The 16,532-nt window shown below is 34.7% G+C and overlaps 1 pseudogene; it reads left to right on the top strand.

Moving 5' to 3' along the window:
• Positions 1–12,351: 12,351 nt before the first annotated feature.
• LOC123645670 overlaps positions 12,352–16,532 on the top strand; it is a 40,040-nt pseudogene continuing 35,859 nt past the window's right edge.

Here is a 16,532-nt window from a genome sequence, read left to right as displayed (position 1 = left end):
TTACCCTGCTTCCTCGGCTTACATGATTCCACCAGTGGGAAGGCACCTGGCTCCAAAGTCACCAATCCGTGTAGTTTGAACAAAACTCAAAAGCAAATGAGTTGACCTAGAACAAGACCATGTCCAAAAAAAGATGATGATGCTAAAATTGTCCCATAAGATTCTCTTTCTGGAATGCAAACGTAAAACAAAAATAGAATCATGGAACTGTTAGCTAAAGACAAATGGAAAAGGTACAGAGAGACTGTGAAACAGTAAGGCCCATGAGGGTCCCTGAAAGAGTCATTCTGACTAAGCTCTTTGTACTTGTGTCTTTATCTGTAAAAACTAAATGGATTTATTAAAAATAATGTCTACTTTATGGGTCTGTTTTGATAATGAAATAATACTTGCAAAGCTCTTAGCAAAGAATCTGTCATATTGTAAGTTCTCATAAAAGTTCAGTGCTGCTCCCATCAAGTTATATTGTAATTGTTTTTAACTGTCTGTTTCCACCACTAGGCCATGGGCTTCTTGAGGGCAGAAACTGCCTTATTCATTTTTGTATCCTGATTTACTAGCATAGCATCTAGCACAATGCTTAGCACAGTGCACATATTTCAGTAATTGTTAATTAGATGAGTGAAATAGATTTTTTTCTCCTTTCATCAATCTTCCTTTTTCCCTTCACACCCACCCATTCATTTCATCACATTTGAGGACCTTAAGAAAACCGGCATATTCCAGTAACAAATTGAGGTTTAGTTCATTTTTAAATGGTGTAAGAATCACCCTGACTCTGACTTATTTTCTATAACAAAAATTACATAAATTTTAAGTATTCCCAATCTGATTTCACAATTAATGTAACTGAGTCATCCAGCTACCCAGAATAGAGTATAGAGGACAAATAAGGTATAGGCAAGCATAGTATTAATGAGAAGGGAAAGAATACCTCTACCTATCGTTTAGATTCCCAGTAAGGATTTGGCAAACCACAAAATTTTATAATTTTAGTTCTAGAAAGACTTTTAGAGTTTATCAGTTCATAACTTTGGCTTTATAGATGAGGAAACTGAGATTCAGATAGGAGAAATAATTTACAATTCATCAGAGAGCTCGGTAGTGACAGAGCTGGGACTTAAATATGTAATTCCTAATAGCTGTAATGGTCCTTCTTCTATACCACACCGAACAGTACTATATTATTCATGCTTATAACATAAACTAATGTAGGATATTTACACTATTTTAACAGTAAGAAAGTGAAGACTCATGGCATTAGATTTAACTTTATTAGAGGTAAGCAGCTGTCTAATATATCCTTTGGGAGGAAACAATCCCAGCAGTAATGATGTTGTCTTCATCACTGTCTATAAATGTATTAAATTATTAATGAATATCACGGATGCCAACCAGAATGAAAAACTAATAGCTTATAGTGCTATCATTTATTTGATTTACACATATTGTCAAAGACCACCTTTATGGAGAAACCTATAGTAATTAAGCACTTGTCAGAATAGCTAAATGTCACTATAAAATAAACTAGCAATTCAAACCCCTTGGGACAATTTTCGTATGTCACCAGTTCTCCTGGGAAGGGAAATTTTTGAAGCACCATTTTGCAAAATGTAGCCAATGTTGCAGGTTAATAGAATCAATAGATTTTGCTTATAGAGCTAAGATTAATGGGCTAGGCAAAAACCCAAGCTATAATAGGAAATAGCAAGTAACTAAATTTTAGGGATAGTATGATTAAGAATGGATTATATTAGTGGAGGGTCAAAGTCATAATTAAATACCTAATCTAAAACCCTTTCCTTTCTTTTCTTCCTCTTCCAATTCCCTCTCTATCATCTCCTTTTTCTTTTTTCTTTTCTCTTTGTCTTTATTTTTGATTAAAAAAAAAAACTCAAGCATTACTTAACTACTTGTGGTGCTTTGTGCACTCTCTGTGTCCCTTCCCTTTCTACATCTCACAACCAACCCTACTAAAAGATCATTAATTTTATGAAATAAAAATGTTTCTTTTAGTCATTTTTATCATTTTATAATTTATTTCATATTTTAGCCCATTTGAGAGTTTTGTTTAATGAGCCTTCGTAGCTAATTTCCTCTAGTTCTAAAGCTATTTTTATAAATTTCCAGAAATACTGATTTTGTTGAAATTTAAAATAATACAATATTATTAACTATGGCCACCATATTGTACATTAGATCTCTAAAACTCATTCATCTTATAACTGAAAGTTCATATCTTCTGACCAACATTTCACCATTTCCTCCACCCCTCAGCCCCTGGCAACCACTCTTATATTCTCTGCTTCTATGATTTCAATGTTTTTAAATTCTGTATGTAAGTGAGATCAAACCATATTTGTATTTCTATGTCTGGCTTATTTTCCTTAGCATAACATCCTCCAGGTTCATTTACATTATTGCAAATTTCAGAATTTCCTTCATCTTTAAGGCTAAATAATATGCCATTTTATATATATATATATATATATATATATATACACACATACACACACATATATATGCACACATACACACAATTTTCTTTATCCATTAATCCATCAGTGGACATTTAGGTTGTTTTCATATCTTGGTTATTGTGAAAAATATTGCAGTGAACATGGGGTGCAGATATCTCTTTGAGATACTGATTTCATTTCCTTTGTATATATACTGTGAAGTGGAATTGCTTATCACATGGTTCTATTTTTAATTTTTTGAGGAACTTCCATACTGTTTTCCATAATGGCTATAGCAATCTACATTCCCATCAACAGTGTACAATGGTTCCCTTTTCTCCACACTCTCACCAACATTTAGCTCTTTTCTTTTTGATAATACCAGTCCTAACAGATGTGAGATGATATCTCATTGTGATTTTGATTTACATTTCCCTGATGATTAGTGATGTTGAGCATCTTTTCATATACCTGTTAGCCATCTGTATGCCTTTTTTGGAGAAATGTCTATTCCAAGTCCATTGCCTATTTTTAGCTGGTTATTTTTATGTTTTTGTTTGTTTTCTACTGAAAATTCCTTGTATATTTTGGACATTAACCCCTTATAAAATACATGATTTACAATTGAACAAAAAAGTTAACAATCTTCCTTTGAATAATGTCTATCTCTATTAAAATATAACAATGATGTCATGCTACTATGTTTCATACTACAATTAAATGTTTCTTTTTAAATGCATGTAGGTCTTACAATTTAAGCTTTATTCTGCCTCTAAATGTTTAATTACTTAACAGATGAGTCAAAGGGATCCTGCTTCTTGCCATGATGGAGTAACTGGTAGTTGATTACCGTCCTGCCAGAAACAACTATAAAACAATACAAAGTATGTGAAACAATGGTTTCTAAACACTGGACAACAGTGAAAGGAGGGTAACACATGAAATAAACTCCAGCTTTGTCTTCTTTTTCTGCATGGGGCATATTTCCAAACCATAATGCAGGGAGTCAAGTCCAACTGTATCATTGAAAATACAAAAATTGAAATAGCTGGAATTTGCAGAACAGAAAGCCACAGATGAGTCTGAATGGGGATTTTCTAAAGGTCTTTGGCCAATGGCTGGACTGTCTAGGCATGGGAATAGGCTCCATGAGGCTTATCAGAGGACCGCTAGCTCTGGGGCTGAGAAGTAAATGGAGATGCACAGAGGTTGTGTGTTCTAAGACACATTGAAGTTGCAGTCCAGTCATAGTGAGGTAACGTCACTGAAAACCTCAGACTTTCAGTTCAGATTGAAGAAACCCCTTACTTTAAAAATAAGTAGCATATTACAGAAAAATGGCCATAAGATAAAGGGCAAAACTAAAACATGCCTGCTATAATAAAGAACAAAGCCAACCCTGCCAGATCAAGAGGATCCATTAGGAATCTTATTTCCCTACCAGAAAAATTCATTACCTATTTAAATTAGTCAATGAAATCCAAACTCCAAGCAACATATTACTTATAATAGTCAGTATATAATAGAACATTAATAGACATGAAAACAAGCCAAAAACATAAGTCAGTCAGAAAAAAGAGCATGCAATAGAAACTGATCCTATGATGATTCCAGAAGTTATAATTAGCAGAAAATAACCTTAAAACAGCTTTTATAAACATATTCAAATATTTAAAGGAAAAGAGCATAATGAATGAACAAGTACAGGATATCATATTATAAATGGAAACAATATAAACTAATCAAATGGAAATTTAAGAACAGTGCAACATCTGAAAACCAACATCTATCACTGTCCTTAATATAAAATATTGAATGTTTTTCTACTAAAACCATTATCAAGAAAAGGATACTTATGATCATATCTTCTATTAACCTTATGAGGGAAATCCTAGCCATTACAATAAGAAAAGTAAAAGAAATAAAAAATCATAAAATTTGAGAAATAAGACGTGCAATTATATATTTTAGCAGATGCCATCATCATTTACATTGCAAATACTATGGAATCTAAAAGAAAAGCCTATTAGAATAAGTCAATTAAAAAAGGCTAAGGAACACAATAATAATATATAAAAATTAAATATATTTCCACATTTAGAACAATTAGAAATTGAAATTTTCAAAGACAATATCATTTACGGTAGCATCTAAAACATTGGGCACAAGACAATCCTAACAAAAGATGCACAGTATCTATTCACTAAACTACAGAAATTCTGAGAGACCCTAAAAAAATCAAACAATGTAGAAAGGTACCATGCTCATGGAATAAAAGTCTTAATATTGTTAAAATATAAATTCTTCCAAAATGAAATTACAGAGTCAATGCTCTCCCAAACAAAGTTTCAGTAAGCTTTTTGAAGAAACTGACAAGACCATTCTAAAATGTGTACAGGAATTCAAAATGAATACATTTCTATATCTACTATAAGGCTGCAGAAATCTAGAAATCTAATGTGCTATTGATAATAGGATAAATATATAAATGAAAAAGAATAGAAAAATAGACCTACTTATATTATCAGTTTGTTTCTATTTACTTAAATTGGTATGTTTAATTACTTTTGATGTTTTAAAAATATAAAGAAACATATTTCTATATTTCTTTCTGATATAGAGAAAAATAAAGAAACTATTTTAATCTTTAGACTAAGGCCATTCTTAAGACAATTTTGCATTTTTCTCCTTCATAACATCATTTTTCAAAAATCAATTTCTTTTCAAATCACCAAAAGAAATTAAATATCTTAAAAAGTATCTAAGTATCCTATCAAAATTCCTTCTATAAAGTTTAGATAAACATTAAAACATACTAGAGTATGGAAAAATATTAATAACATGACAAGTGTGGTACCACATACACAATTGGTTAAGTCAAACATTAGATAGAAATTTAGTTCAAGTCAAACACTCCGTACCTTCTGATAAATTTCATTATTAGGAGAATTTTGATCACTCTATAATGTAAAATTTCAAAACAAGCTAAACTCCCCTAACATAGTTCAACCTAGAAGGTTGAGCTTCAGGCATGAATCTCCACTAACACCATGTCTAAAATCTAATTTCTACTCTCAGAGAAAATAAAGCATCCCAGTGTGATACTGAGTCCTATCAAACATTCATCACCACCCAGTATCAGATACAGTCATCCAAAGCCAGAATATTCTTCCCACACTAGCACATGTATCATACCCACCACCAGATGAAATTGGCAGGCTTATATTGTTGGCTGCTGCATTCAGCTTCTGGTCCAGTATTGGAGCAGAGATTTTCCATTTCACACAGTGATTTTTCCTTGTGCATTAGAATGAGCACATCTCTGTCTGCAATTTTTATTTATCACTTTATTTCAAACAAAGAAAATTCTGGCTCAATGTGACTTCTTGAGGATATTGCATAGGGAGTGAGAAACAAGCCCTCTTCAAGAGAAAGCCGAAGAAAAATAATAGATAACTAAACTGGAGTTCTCTAACCAAGTCCTTTGCCAATTTCAGAAGACCAAATGCAGCAGAGATGCTGGCTAATTAAATTCTAACACCTCATGGTCTGTGAGAAAGTCCAAGAAGCTCCAAAGGGTGAAGTAATTTTATAAAGCTGCCAAAAACAAAGCCTAGATCCTAAGGCCTGGTTATATTCATACAGTGTGGTTGAGGTATTTTTCTTGTAGGTCACGTAGGCAAAATGTTACTACATATTAATTTTTTAACCTCCTTTGAGACTTCCTCTTTGACTCATGATTATTTTAAAGTATGATGCTTGGTTTCCAAGTATTTGGAGATTTTCCTGTTGTCCTTATCTTATTGATTTCTAATTTGATTTCATTATGGGCAGAGGACATATTCCACGTGATTTCAATTCTTTTAAATTTAGAAAGGTTTGCTTTACAGTCCAGAATATGGTTTATATTGGTAAATGTCCCATGGATGCTTGAATATACATATGCACACATGTGTACATATATATATATATACAAAAAACATTATAATATATATGTGTGTGTATGTGCATATATATATGTAATCCAATTGTATCTTATTGGTAATACTATCTTCACTGATTTTGTCTAAAAGTTTTATTGATTCCATAGAGTGGTTGGAGTGTGAAGTCACCAACTATAATTGTAGATTTGTCTATTTCTCCTTTCAGCTGCATCAGTTTTTGCTTCACAAACTTAACATCTTTATGTATCCTTGTGGACTGATCCTTCTGTAATTAGGTAACAATCCTCTTTGTCTCTAGCAATTTTTTGCCCTGAAGTTTAATTTATCTGATATTAATGTAAATACTTTGTTTCTTAAAACTAATTTTTGCATAGTATACACTTCCATCTTTTTTACTTTCAAACTGTTCATATTGTTATATTTCAAATCAGTTTCTTGTATACAAAAGATTGTTGGGCCGGGCACGGTGGCTCACGCCTGTAATCCTAGCACTCTGGGAGGCCAAGGCGGGTGGGTTGCTCGAGGTCAGGAGTTCGAGACCAGCCTGAGCAAGAGCAAGACCCCATCTCTACTAAAAATAGAAAGAAATTATCTGACCAACTAAAATATATATGGAAAAAAATTAGCCGGGCATGGTGGTGCATTCCTGTAGTCCCAGCTACTCGGGAGGCTGAGGCAGTAGGATTGCTTAAGCCCAGGAGTTTAAGGTTGCTGTGGGCTAGGCTGACGCCACAGCACTCACTCTAGCCAGGGCAACAAAGTTACACACTGTCTCAAAAAAAAAAAAAAAAAGATTGTTGGATTATGATTATCATCCACTGTCTTTAAGCCATTTAAAATTAAAGGTAATTATTTACATTTTAGTACTGAAGTCTCCATTTTATTAACTGTTTTATTTGTTTCCTCTGTGTATCATTCCACTGTTTTTCTTACCTTAACTGAACACTTTTTAGGATTTTATCTTGATTTATTTATAGTGTTTTTTGATATATAACTTTGTATAGTTTTCTTAGTGGTTGCTCTAGACATTACAATAGGCACACATAACAAAGTCTACTTATATCAATGTTTTACCACTTTGAGTGAAGTGCAGAAACTTTACTTCCATTTAGGTCTCTTTAACACTCTCATTTTTTAATATGATAAACCCACACCCAACATCATACTGAACGGGGAAAAGCTGAAAGCATTCTCCCTAAGCACTGGAACAAGATAAGAGTGCCCACTGTCACCTCTCCTATTCAACATAGTACTGGAAGTCCTAGCCATAGCAATCAGGCAAGAGAAGGAAATAAAGGGCATCCAAATCAGGAAAGAGGATGGCACACCATCCATGTTTGCCAATGACATAATCTTGTATCTAGAAAACCCTAAAGACTCTACCAAAAGACCCCCCAAATTGACGAATAAATTCAATAAAGGCTCAGGTTACAAAATCAATGTACACAAATCAATAGCATTTATATATGCTAATAACAATCAAGCTGAGAGTCAACTCAAGAACTTAATACCATTTTTAAACATAATTGTCTTAAGTACTTACATGCATTGAGCACCACATCATATTGTGTTGTAATTCCTGCATCAACCATCACAAATGGCTTAAGTAACTCATGAGAAGAAGGAAAATCTATTATAATTACCAGCATCTTTACCCATTCTGATGTACTTTTTTAAAGTTCCAAGCCTTCTTCTGTTATCACTTCCTTTCTATTGAGAGAACTTGCCGTAGCTATTCTTTAAGCATAGGTCTGCTAGTAGCAAATTCTCTTAGTTCCCCTTTATCTGAGAATATTTCTATTTCCATTTCATCCCTGAAGAATATTTTCACCAGATACAAAGTTTGTGCTTAGCAGTTCTTATCTCCCAACTCCAATATGTGAAATGTTGTTCCACTGCTTTTTGACTTCAATCGATTCCAATGACAAACATGCTGTCATGTGAATTGTCCTCCTAAAAGTAATGTGTTTTTTTCTGTTTGGCTGCTTTCAAGGATTTTTCTTTGTCTTAATTAGAATTTTAATTACTATGTGTATTGGCATAGATTTATTTGGATTTGTTTTATTTGTCGCACAATTATCTTCTGTTATTCGAGGGTTTATGTCTTATGTGAGTTTTCTATTGGTTCTGTAACAAATTACCACAAACTTAATAGCTTAAAATGATACAAATTTATTATCACACAGCTCTTTATATTAGAAGTCTGATATGGGTGTCACTGGGCTAATGTCATAGTGTTCTTCCTTCCTTTCTGAAAGCTCTAGAGGAGAATCCATTTTCTTGCCTTTTCCAGCTTGCAGAGGCTGTCCATATTCCACAGCTTGTGACTCCCTCGTCCACCTTCAAAGCCAACAATTTTGCATTCCTCTGACCATTCTTTCATAGTCTCACCTCCCCTTGACTCTGAACTCAGCTAGAAAAGGGTCTCTGATTTTGAGGACTCATGTGATTTGATTGATCCCACCTGGATAAACCAGTATAATTTTTCCATCTTAAGGCTCTTAATCATATTTGCATAGTGCTTTTTGCCACATAAAATAACACGTAAGGAACAGTTTCCAGGGATTAGGACATGGGCATCCTCTGTGAGGTTGCAGACATTATTTTGCCTACCAAGAGGCTTTTTTTCAAATGTAGGCAGTTTTCAGGCATTATTTCTTCAAATACTTTTTTAGAATCACTTTCTCCCCTCCTTTGATTCCAATGATACAAATGTTTGCTTTCATTATTGTACCAAAGAACTCTGACACTCTTGGTTTTTTTAAGTCTATTTTCTCTCCCTTGTTCAGATTAGACATATTCTATTGATCTGTCCTCATTGCCACTGATTTTATCATCTGTCACCTCCGTTTTGCTACTGATCCCATCAAGTGAGGTTTTATTTTTGTTTTTGTAGTTTTCAGGCCTATAATTTCCATTTGGTTCCTTTTCATAAATTCTATTTATTTCTTGAGATTTTCTTATTTTTCATTTTTGGCAAGAGAATTTTAATTTTTTTTGAACCATTTTTATGATGGCACTCAGTAGAGAGTTATACTCACACGTGTAAAGGAAGAATATGTCAACAAAAAGACAAAAAAGAACATGATTTATTTCACCTTACTACTTTTCCCACTAAACTGCTATCTCTTTCTTCCTGGGTGAACAGTGCCAGCCAGAACTATAAGTAGAAGCATATCAAAGTGTTAATATATCTGTCAGCCGACCTTAGGAACCCTTTGTTATCCTGACTAAGTGTAGCTCTAGTCTATGACCTCATCTTCATCACCCAAGCTGGCAGTCAAAAGTTAGATTTCAGACCCTCTGCTCACACAATAGTTTATCCTTTGGGCTATTAATCTCAAACATTATCATTTATTATTTATTCTATCCAATTTCAAGAAATAGATTGCCTTTCTACAGAGGGGAAACAGAACATTTAAAATAAAAATATCATGGGCAGCATTCCACAATACAATTGTAGTAGTTGTTTATAGTAATAAATCCTGTGTAAAGCCAGTCACTATAATAAATCCAGATATTGGAGATATAATTGCTGTCATAATTACAGAATTGATGGGTAAAGGGTATTTTGAGCTATCATAAGAAAATCATCCTTGTACAAATAACAGCAGCTGTTCAAACTTCTATGCTCCTAAAGTCTTTAAGCCATACCTCACCAGTATTTATATAAACATAAACACTTTGTTTTGATTATTTTTTTCAGCATGACTGATAATTTACTAAATTTACAAATTCAGGCACACAAATGACCATAATTGGGAAACTATATATTGCAGAGGAAGCCAAAAAATATTTCATTACAATTCAAAACGTAGCACTAAAGAAAAATCTAGACTTTGATCCTCATTCTGTCTGGATAGAGAGCTTCAAGTACAAGTTGTAATCTGATTCTCCCTGTAAGCACATTCAGCATGAATTCTGTAGGCATACTGGGCTTACTGAATGTATTACCTGCTTTGATGGTTAATTTTGGGTGTCAACTTGAGTGGATAAAGGAACGCCTAAAAAACTGGTAAAGCATTACTTTTGCGTGTGTCTGTGAGGGTGTTTCCAGAGGAAACTGGCATGTGAATCAGTGGACTGATAGAGGAAGATCCACCCTCAATGTGAGTGGGCACCATCTAATCAGTTGTAGGTCCGGATAGAACTGAGAGAGAGAGAGAAAAAAAATTTCTCCTTCTTCTCTTGGACATGAGGGACACAGGATTCAACCTGAAAGAGCTCCTAATGGCCAAATCTGGAACAATTTGAGCACTAATGTAAATAATATTGAATTACAACCCAAAATATAAAATAAATATCCACAAGTTTATACTCATATAAACATATGATTGAATAACTAAATAAGCGAAGAACAGACTAATCATCCCTACAGAAGAATTCCAAACACTATATGGAAATACTCGTCCTCCAGGAGTGAAGTTTAATCCCACCATAAACCCAAGGATGGGCTAGATAGATTTAATGACTCTGTTCCAAGGAATGGAGGAGAGAAAGAGGAAAATAGCAACTTTACAGTGGAGAAAACTGGCAAACACTACCTTACCGTATGATCAAGCAATATCATCAGTAATGTCATGTAGATACCATGTACTCCCTGTCATTATGCGATGAGAAGGACATTTTACATCCTCAAGATTATAAAGTCATGAAAACAAGGAGGACTAAGATACTGTCACAGACCAGAGAAAACTGAAAAAGCATGCAACATAGTACCTTTGTTGAATCCTAGAACATAAAGTGGACATTAATGGAGTATCTGGTGAAATTCAAATAAAGTCTGGAGTTTAGTTAATAATGATGTAGCAATTTTGGTCATTTCAACCAGAAAGACTCAGAGGCTTCAGTCTAAATATTTCAGTTATTTCCAACCACAAATGTGCCTGAATAGAAGCAGGAAAAAGACTTTGATATTAGCTTTCTCTTCTCATCACCTTCTTTTTCTCCCTACTTTCACCAATTTTTTACTCATTTCTCTAGACAGAAGAAATAAGGATAGCATTGTTCAAAGAAGGCAGTTCAAGCTTTCTCAGTGAAAAAGTATATGGAGGAGGGAAACACTTATTCCAATTAAATGTAGTGAAAATTGAACAGTTTCTTCACCACTGGCTCCTTCCTCAACATCTATTCATGGGTAGATGGACATTCATGTACAGATAAATTAATTGCATAAATTGTTTGAAAATGGCCACACTGTACTTTTAAGAATCAAGTCACACCCACACCAATAGCTATTTCTGTAGGAACCATTTAAGTACATGGAATAACATGATATACTTTTTACAATAAATAAATAAAAAGCTCAAAAACAGAAAGCCAATGAGGAGTTTATACTTAAAGAAATTTAGTTCTCTTGAAAGAGAATTATTAAAGTACTGAAAATTCTACATTAAGCTCATGTTACATGTAGAAAGCAATCTCTGGTGCTCCCAATATACTGTTAAAGATAAAACTAATGAAATTTTCATTTAAGGCTTAGCCTCATTATGCTTGAAATATCATACTTTCCTCAACTATTAATATTCCATTTATGAAAAAGTAAATTAAAATACTTCAATCTACTGATATATTTTATATAACCTTTTTCTTGAATTATTATGTATTTAAAAGCATAATTACAGCCAAGTTAATGCAAGCCTAACTATCTCTGAAACTTTGTTAATATGTTTGCTTACCTCAAATAACTCACTCTCATTAGTGACTATAACCATAATGCAGCTATAAACATTCATATGAATGTGTTTGTACCTTCAATAAATTATAGTTCTGTGCACATACATAGCCAATACACTTTCATTTTTACACATAAGTGGTTTCTTAAAAAGTAATATTATTTTCTTTTTCTTTGTCTCAGCGTTTCTGCTCTAAAATTCAGTCATGGATGATAAAATGATAACTAACACAAGTCCCTTTTTTTCTCTCCTGAAAACAAATCTTCAAGCTGAATGGAGAGAGAAATTAATGGATGTAAGGAACTGAGAAAAAAAAAGGAGAAACAAAAACAACAATACCTGACAGCTGACAACCGACAGCTGGCTTGGCAGCCAACAGGTAAGTTGTGTGTTTTGCTGAACATAAGCAATTTCACAGAATATCAACATCAGGTAAGATTGAACAAGACAAAAACAAGGACACTATGCCACCACATTCCCTTGCCAGAGCCAGTATGAGTGAGTAATGCTCCCTGACCAATGACAGCCCTACGTTATTTGTCCCACTTCTTAAATTAACATTATTAATATATTCAATCCCCAAATAGCCCCCATTTCTGACAACGCAATGAAGTGCAGATATGCAAATCATCCAGTGCATATCCAGATCCTATAACAAAACCATCTTCACTCCATCTCACTGAGATTATTTTCACCAGAGGATGCAGTTTTCCTTGCTGCAACAAGTTAAGAAAACTTAGTTTGCTTGACTACAAGTGTATTTTTGGTGGTCTTTGGGCATTGGGCTTTAATAGGTGAAACTTAAAAGCTGTGGCAGTGTCATTGGAAGGTAGAAGTTCTTGTTATATTTTGTTGGTGGTGGGGTGGGGGCGGCATGGAGGCTGACATGTGTATGTTGACCATGTTAGGAGGAAGACCAAAAGAGAATTATGTACGTGGATAAAGTATAGGTTGTATGACAGACTGCTCTTTTCCCTATATTGCCCTAACTTTCATATCGCTCTTATTACCAACATTTTCCTCTGCCTTCACCTTTCTGAGAACCAAAAAAACAATGACATCAGCATCATTATTGTTTAGTCCATTAATGACACCCCCCCTGTTTGCCTTCTAAGAGTGAGACATATGATGTCCAAATAAAAATTTTAAAAAATAGGAGTTTTTGTTTGTTTGTTTTTGTTTTGTTTTTACTGATAAAGGCTAGATTAAAGGTTGTGATTAAAGCATATGATCAGATTGGCTTGCTAATGCTCTCTGTTCACTCTCCAAGATTTGACTTTAGGGCAGCTTAACTGAGGAAAAGTTTGATTTTTAGTATACATATAATGATTTATGATTTCTTCCTTGTACTGGGGCAAAATAAAGAATAAAAAACAGAGGACAGGCCGGGCGCGGTGGCTCACGCCTGTAATCCTAGCTCTGGGAGGCCGAGGTGGGTGGATCGCTCGAGGTCAGGAGTTCGAGACCAGCCTGAGCAAGAGTGAGACCCCGTCTCTACTAAAAATAGAAAGAAATTATCTGGCCAACTGAAAAATATATATACAAAAAAATTAGCCGGGCATGGTGGCTCATGCCTGTAGTCCCAGCTACTAGGGAGGCTGAGGCAGGAGGATCGCTTAAGCCCAGGAGTCTGAGGTTGCTGTGAGCTAGGCTGATGCCACGGCACTCACTCTAGTCCGGGCAACAAAGTGACACTCTGTCTCAAAAAAAAAAAAAAAAAAACAGAGGACATATTCCTTGTGCTGACAAATGTTCTAGTAGATTATTATATCATCACTCAGTTCAGAAATGTAGACCTATAACATCACACAATAATCTAATAGCTTATTCCAGAAGAGCTTCTTTAATGGCGAGCTCTGTATATGAAAACATGTGTAGTACATTTTAGTAGATCCTTTTAATACTCTCCATTGAATTTTATCCATCTAATCCACTGAGCTTATTCATTAAACCTATGATCATACACAACTGTACTACCTCCTCAGCAGGGATAAGGGAAGTCTCATTTCTGTCTTCATGTAGCAGCTCCACAATATCAACTACTGTTCTTTTGTGGATACTCTTTACACCTCTGATGGTCAGAATTGATTTTGTCCATCAGAAGGCACTGAAATGGATAAGAACAATGTACTTAATTAATTAACTCCAGTGTCACACTATTTGAAGCTGAAAATTCATTCCCTTTTCTAATTACATCCAGCCACATTGTTTTACACAGGTCACCAGAGGCTCTGCAATGATATAAAATGACAATATTAATATGCTCCAGTAATAAAGTACAACAACATCAAGATGTCCCAGGATTGAATATAAACTCCTCCCATGATTAAATTTCTGGGAAAATTTAAATTCAAATATACTGCCTTTGTGGTTAAGTGCACAGACTCCAAACCATACCACCTGATTTCAAATCCTAGTTTTTATATGTACTAGGTTTGCGATACTGGATGAGTTAATTAAGCTCTCTGTGCTTCAGTTTCCTAATCTGACAAATGAGAATAACAGATTTACAGGGCTGTTGTGAGAACTAAATGAATTAATATATGTGTAGCTCTTAAAAACATGGCAAGCAGATAAGAAGTGCTTTATTAAAATTATTGTTTTTATTATTGTACATGTTATTTAAACTCAAACATTCTTAAAGTCCAGAAATTAGATTTTAGTGGAAAAAATCACTTCTTGTCACCCCCAATTTCTTATTCTGTTGAGTGTCAGCTAATGTGGTTCTCCATCTCCAGATGCTTGAGGAAGCCAGTTCAGTGGCCTCATCCTGGATGTTTTTATTGGAAAGGCTATTGTTTACTTAGCACCTCTGAAGTTAACTCATTCCCACCCAAAGTTTCTGATGTGGCTATAATTTATAAACAGTACAATTAGCAATTTTGAATATGATTTGTTGAGTTCTGAGAATTGTTCAGTTTTATAGTCACCACCATGATCATGATATAGAACATTTCCATCACCCCCAAAAGTCTCTTTATGCCCCATTTTAGTCAATATTCTCAGCTCAAACTCTGGATTCTGGTGACTACCAGTCTGCTTTCTATCACTATGGTTTTGCATTTTCTGCAATTTCATGTAAATGTAATCACACATTCTGTCAGTCTTCTCTCTCTGGCTTCTTTCACTTAGCAAAATGCTTTTGAGACTCACCTATTTTCTTGAATGCCTCAGTAGTTCATTTCTTCATATTACTAAGTAGTAGTTTATTGTATGGACACACCAATCTTTTTCATTTCATGAAAAAAATGGAAAATGACAGATATTCTGGAATAAGAGGACGAAGCTACTCAAACTTTTTGTCTGGCTCTTCGGAGGGCTGAGGGGATCAATGTCTTATATCTGTAACCCTTCTTTGAATACAAATTTCTTGCTCAGAACAACTACATTTCTGCCAGCATTAAAACAAACCCTGATCCTGTACTGTATGCTCATCTTCTACAACTTACTCAAAGGTGTTCTGCATTTTATCCTCACTGCACTAACTACAAGTGCCTCCAAACCTCCTTGTTTTTATGGATGTAGTTCCCTTTGTCAGGAATTCCCTCCCCTTCCTTGTCAGTCTACCAAATTCCTCCCTGCTTATTATCCTGTATAGCTCAGCTGAGACAGCACCTCTCCTGTCATGTCCTTCCTGATCTCTTCAAGCAGAATTAATTACTTCTTTCTTAGTGTCCCCAAAGCACCATAAATATGACTCCATTATATCTCCCTTTTTTTTTTTTGAGATAGGATCTCAGTCTGTCTCCCAGGCTAGGGTACAGTGGCTTGATCATAGCTCACTGCAACCTCCAACTCCAGGGCTCAAGTGATCCTCCTCCCTCAACATCCTGAGTAGCTGGGATTACAGGCACACACTACCACACCTTGCTAATTTTTGTTTATTATTTTTTATAGAGACGGGATCTCACCATATTGCCCAGTCTCAAACTCCTGGGCTCTAGCGATCATCCCACTCTGCCTCCCAAAGTGCTAGGATTACAGGCATGAGCCACTGCACCCAGGCTATATCACTCATTTAATGATAATTTATGACCAGATTCAAGTTTGTCTCTTATGGAAAAGACAGTGTTGTTCTACCTTTTTTCCCCAACTATAAGTTCAAGGAAGTAAATATTCCATAAATGTTAAGAAATAAAATTAATAAATGAATACATGAAAGCATCCTCCTGTATATATACAACTGTCATAGATAATGAAAGTACATGAACACAATTCACTGCTTTAATTGCCTGGAAATCTCCTTCTTTGCACCCCATCAGTTTTCAGTGTGACAAGAAGTCTGTTAATGCTCTGATAAATCTTGCTGAATTTTAAAGAAACAACTACTGTCCACTGAAAAGTGTACTTAATTATTCACAGTGCACAGGAGTTCCTGTGACATGACTAGCAACAAGCTCCTGGCCCTTCAGATGGGAAAGATGCATTCGTAATTAAAATGTGACCCATGCTGT

Source organism: Lemur catta, chromosome 10, assembly GCF_020740605.2.
Source record: "Lemur catta isolate mLemCat1 chromosome 10, mLemCat1.pri, whole genome shotgun sequence".
Classification (NCBI taxonomy): Eukaryota; Metazoa; Chordata; class Mammalia; order Primates; family Lemuridae; genus Lemur; species Lemur catta.
This window is presented reverse-complemented; position numbering and strand designations above follow the sequence as displayed.